At 47.6% G+C, this 5709-nt stretch overlaps 1 non-coding gene across 1 annotated transcript; it reads left to right on the top strand.

Moving 5' to 3' along the window:
- Nucleotides 1–272: 272 nt before the first annotated feature.
- Trnat-ugu (transfer RNA threonine (anticodon UGU)) lies at nt 273–347 on the top strand. Its single transcript has one exon. It is a non-coding gene; the product is annotated as a tRNA-Thr (tRNA).
- Nucleotides 348–5709: the final 5362 nt, after the last annotated feature.

Genomic DNA, 5709 nt, shown 5'->3' with positions numbered 1-5709 from the left:
GATTTACATACCATTTCATTCTAGAGAAGCTGTTCTTTCGGGAACAGATACTACCTTCATATTTAGTTAAAATATGGCTACCCTGCCACTGACCTTCCTGTGCACACACTATGCCCTAACTTGTACGGGACTTGGTAGATTAATCTGCCACGAGTAATAAGTATGATGGGCAAACATCTATTAAGCGCAATACGAATGTAGTGGTGTGGGCATGTTGGGAATGTGGGTCTCACGGGGAGCGTACAAGTCCCTGCAGGCGCACTATCCTCTGTGCTTGCGGTGGCTCAGATGGATAGAGCGTCTGCCATGTAAGCAGGAGATCCCGGGTTCGAGTCCCGGTCGGGGCACACATTTTCAACATGTCCCCAATGAAGTATATCAACGCCTGTTTGCAGCTAGGGAGTCCATTTAATTATCATGTCATTTCTAGCAAAGCTGCATGGTCATCAACGGTAACTGTTCTTTTGGGAACAGATACTACCGTCATATATATTTAAACGGAAACGTCCCTTATATACTGTATGTTTATTACTGACGACAAGTGCCCCTTTTTCCTTTTCCAATGGGATCTGCGACACACATCGTAGGGCGGGGAATTAGAGAGAAGCTGCGACGGAGTGGGTAACATGAGGTTTGGCGAACATGGTTGTCTTGCCATCGCGACGGGCGCGCTAGCAGTTGAGCGACGGGAGCGGCTTGCCCCCTGGGGCCAGCCAGCCAGGCAGCTGTAATTACAGTCCAGTACAGCACTGCGGCGCTGCCCGCGTCTGCTCATTTGCATCGCTGCACGGCAAGGTCGCCGGCGTGTCGCGCCGGTAATTGCTTCTGTCTCCGCGGAAGACTCAATTCTGCCCCGCACGCGCGCTCGCGTGACCTCCTGGCCATTGCCACTCGGGTACCTACTGTGCTAACGGATACCTGTACGCCTTTTATTTCCCCTTCCAACAACTTTTCTAGATTATGGACATGAATGTATTTCGGGCACACGTGTTGCCAGTACGTTTTGACATCGTGTTTCACGGTGGGCAGATGCTTCGCGAGTCGTAGCCGATGAAAAAAGAAATAAAAGTCTTTTATACTGCTCTCTCACATTTGCACATAGAGTGCTATTCAACACGTCGATGTTAATGGGACGAAAGCGAAACATGTAAAGGACCTATCCAAGCTATGATTCCTGCTTCATTGCAGAGGACTTATACATGTGCGTACAATCTATATCTACTTCTACATGATTATTCTGCAGATGACAATTAACTGCCTGGCAGAAGTGTTATCGAACCAGGCTTCAAACTATTTCTTTACCTTTCCACTCTCGAACGTGGTGTGGACATGTTAGGAATGTGGGTCCCACGGGGAGCGTGCAAGGGATAAGTCCCTGCACGCGCACTATCCTCTGTGCCCTCGGTGGCTCAGATGGATAGAGCGTCTGCCATGTAAGCAGGAGATCCCGGGTTCGAGTCGCGGTTGGGGCACACATTTTCAACATGTCCCCAATGAAGTATATCAACGCCTTTTTTGCAGCTAGGGTGTCCATTTAATTATCATTTCATTTCCGTTTAAACGCTACACTAACACTAACTCCTTGCCTACATGTAGGTGCTTACATACCTGCATCGGAGTCGTGCTGGGTTCCATATATGCTGCAGCAACGCCCTCAACTTGTTCGATCGCCCCTTATACAAGGTGTTCGGAAACTCCCGTTACAAACTTCTAGGACTTGTAGATGAGAGTGAGTGGGTAATTTGAATTGGAACCACATCCGGAAACAATCTGAAAACATGTTGGTAACGCGATCACTTTTACACGTAATTCCTTAGGCATCAGTTGTTTTATAGTTCCACTCATTAACAGCCAAAGAAATTGCTCGTGTACTCGTTGACAGGTTCTCTTCAACGTGATGCAGTACGGCCTCTCCCAATTCGGGTGTGCGGCGTGTGCTCACGGTGAAGGCACAATTTCTCGAAGCCGTTGCGTTATAGTGGCGAAAAGGGTATGCGATGGAATCGGACGTGGTGGAGAACGATCCTGATAAAGGCGAAGAGCAGCTCTTCCATTACCGTGAGCTTCGCTATTGAAAAGGATCATGTCGGTGTATTCTGCAAACGTGTAATCAACCATATTCCTCTAACACTCACAGACACTTGAATGAGGCTCGAAACAGGTCAGAGAGGTACGATAGACGTCAAATGACATCAGCTGATCCGGCGTAACCAACACGAAAAATGACTACGCTGCATACCTACCTAGCAAACATTCTTGCAGGATCTTTTTCCGGCCGCAGCGATGTCGGAGATTTGATATTAAACCCGATTTCTGTATTCACGGTACACCCGGAAATTGTCGTCCGGGAGAATCCCCATTCCATTCCTACCTCGGAGATGCTGTGTCCCATCGCTCGTGCGCCTACTATAACACAACGTTCAAACTCACTTAAATCTTGATAACGTATGGTTGTAGCAGCAGTAACCGATCTAACAACTGCCTAGACACTTGTTGTCTTATATAGGCTTTGCCGACCGCGGCACTCGTATTCTGCTTGTTTACATATCTCTGTGTTTCAAGCCGGCCTCGGTGGCCCAGCGATTCTAGGCGCTTCAGTCCGGAACCGCGTGACTGCTACGGTCGCAGGTTCGAATCCTGCATCGGGCCTGGATGTGTGTGATGTCCTTAGGTTAGTTAGGTTTAAGCAGTTCTAAGTCTAGGGGACTGATGACCTCAGATGTTAAGTCCCATTGTGCTTAGAGCCATTTGAACCATTTGTAAAAGTGTAACATTTGACAATCACATCACCAACGGTCGACTTGGGCAGCTTTAGAATGGTGAAAATATCCATGGTGGATTTGTTACTCAGGCGCGTCCAGTGACTAGTCCACGTTCGAAGTCACTGAGCTCTTCTGATTGACCCATTGTTGTTAGTGATTCTTTACTGGCAGCACAATACTCTCCCCTCCTTCGTGACGTCTAGTGGTCCCGCATTACACGGGGTGTCTGGACACTTTTGATCAGTTAGTGTATCGGTACAATGAAATCTGAAGTGGAACGACCACACAAAACTAATCGTAGGAAAGGCATGTCTCAGACGGTAATTAACTGAAGTAGGCCTCAGGAAGCGTAGTAAATTTGGAAATTTGTGTTAAGTTCTATGGGACCAAACTGCAGAGGTCATCGGTCCCTAGGCTTACACACTACTTAATCTAATTTAAACTAATTACACTAAGGGCAAAACACACATGCTACGGTCGCAGGTTCGAATCCTGCATCGGGCATGGATGTGTGTGATGTCCTTAGGTTGGTTAGGTTTCAGTAGTTCTAAGTTCTAGGGGACTGATGATCTCGGAAGTTAAGTCCCATTGTGCTCAGAGCCAATTTTGAAAACACACACCCATGCCCAAGGGAGGACTCGAACCTCCGACGGAGAAAGGCGCGCGAACTATGGCAAGGCGCCCCAGACCGCACAGCTACTCCGCGCGGCAGGAAGCGTAGTCCGCAAACGAAGGAGAAGGTTAAAAAACCCTCGTTCTACCGATACGTAAGTACCGTTCCTCAGTTTGGGATTAGTTACAACTAATTATGAATGACAATGTGCGCTACGTCTACTACATCTGCTTGTTCGACCATGCTAGTCAATTAGAATGGATGTGGACAGATAAGTTACGTGACTACCATCTTCACTTCATCAGCTTCTCACAGCTCATCGTATACACAGGATCTTGTATCCTAAAAATGGTTAAAATGGTTTTAAGCACTATGGGACTTAACATCTGACGTAATCAGTCCCCTAGACTTAGAACTACTTAAACCTAACTAACCTAAGGACGTCACACACATTCATGCCCGAGGCAGGATTCGAACCTGCGACCTAGCAGCAGCGTGGTTCCGGACTGAAGCGCCTAGAACCGCTCGACCATCTTGTATCCTAGCTGTACTCACTCGTAACATACAAACATTTGCAGACTTCTTCTCCATTGTTAGAGGCTCCTGCTGTCAAAACGTATGCTCCACCGGATGCACCATTTAGTTTCCTGTGCATTTACGAAAATGTTGGTACACTTCATTGTGTCAAGAACAAAAATATTATGACCACTTCCTTAACGAAATGTTAGTCCATTTTGGAACATAGTACAGTAGCTATTCTGCGTGGCATGGAATCGACAAATCCTTTGAATGTTTCCGGAGAATGTGACACCAGACGTGACGCCATTCCTGTAAATTACGGGCCGGTGGTATGTTGGCGCAGAGCTGGCGCCCACCAGCGGACCAGATGTGTTCCATCGGGATCAGAAGAGGCGAATTTGGTAACTAGGACATAAACGTGAGTCACTATATTGCTGCTCAAGCCACTGTAGCGGGATTCTGGTTTTGTGACGCGGTCAATCATCCAGTTGGAAGATTGCATCGCTGTCGGGGGAAACATAAAGCATGAAGGGATCCAAGTGGTCCGCAATAGTGCTCATGTAGTCCAAAGCTTTAACTGTGCTTTTGATTAGTAGCACAGGTTCCATGGAAGCCGGGGAGAATGTCCTCCGCAGCATAAGACTGCCCCTACTGGCCTGTGGCCGTGGCGCGGTGTATGTTTCGACTGCCGGCCGGCTTGGCCGAGCGGTTCTAGGCGCTACAGTCTGGAACCGCGCGACCGCTACGGTCGCAGGTTCGAATCCTGCCTCGGGCATGGGTGTGTGTGATGTCCTTAGGTTAGTTAGGTTTAAGTAGTTCTAAGTTCTAGGGGACTGATGACCTCAGATGTTAAGTCCCATAGTGCTCAGAGCCATTTGAACCATTTTTTTATGTTTCGAGTAGCCGTTCGGCTGAATGGCGGCCACGACCATTAACCTGTTGTAAGAGGAGACGTGAGTGAACAGACCAGGCAACAGGTATCCACTGAACCACGCACAGTCTCTATGATCCCCTACCCACTGCAAATGTAATCAGCGACATCGTTATGTCAACACGTAGAGGTCCGTCTGCTGCGGTGCCCAAATTGAACGATGTGCGCCGAACTGTGTGCTCCTCAACACTTGCGCCTATGCCAGCAGTGCACTCTGTCGTCAGATGTGCCGCAGATCGCCACCTATCCTGCTTTACAGAGCGGACAATCCTTCGGCCTCCACATTCTGTGATGAGGCGTGGACGTCCTACACCTTGTCGCCTACTCGTGGTTTCACAGTCCTTCAACGCCTTTCATAGATGATGGCGACAGTAGCAGGCAAACAACCGACCAGAAGAATAGAAGGAGTGGCCCATGAGGAAACTCTTCAGTTTCGATTTGAAAGCGCGTGGATTACTGCTAACATTTCTGAATTCGAATGGTAGCTTATTGAAAATGGATGCAGCAGTATACTGCACACCTTTCTGCACAAGAGTTAAGGAAGTCCAATCCAAATGCAGGTTTGGTTTCTGCCGAGTATTAGCTGAGTGAAAGCTGATTATTCTTGGAAATCAGCTAATATTATTAACAAACACGAAATGACAGTAAGTAATACATATATATTGAGAGGCCAATGTCAAAATACCCAGACTCGTGAACAGGGGTAGACAAGACGTTCGTGAACTTACACCACTTATTGCCCGAACCGCCCGTTTCTGAGTCAAAAATATCATTTTAGAGTGGAAAGAGTTACCCCAAAATATAGCACCATACGACATAAGTGAACGAAAATAAGCAAAGTAGACTAATTTTCGTGTCGAACGATCACTCACTTCAGATACCTT

Source organism: Schistocerca cancellata, chromosome 3, assembly GCF_023864275.1.
Source record: "Schistocerca cancellata isolate TAMUIC-IGC-003103 chromosome 3, iqSchCanc2.1, whole genome shotgun sequence".
Taxonomy (NCBI): domain Eukaryota; kingdom Metazoa; phylum Arthropoda; class Insecta; order Orthoptera; family Acrididae; genus Schistocerca; species Schistocerca cancellata.
Note: the sequence above shows the minus strand (reverse complement) of the source record. Positions and strands in the feature narration are given on the sequence as shown.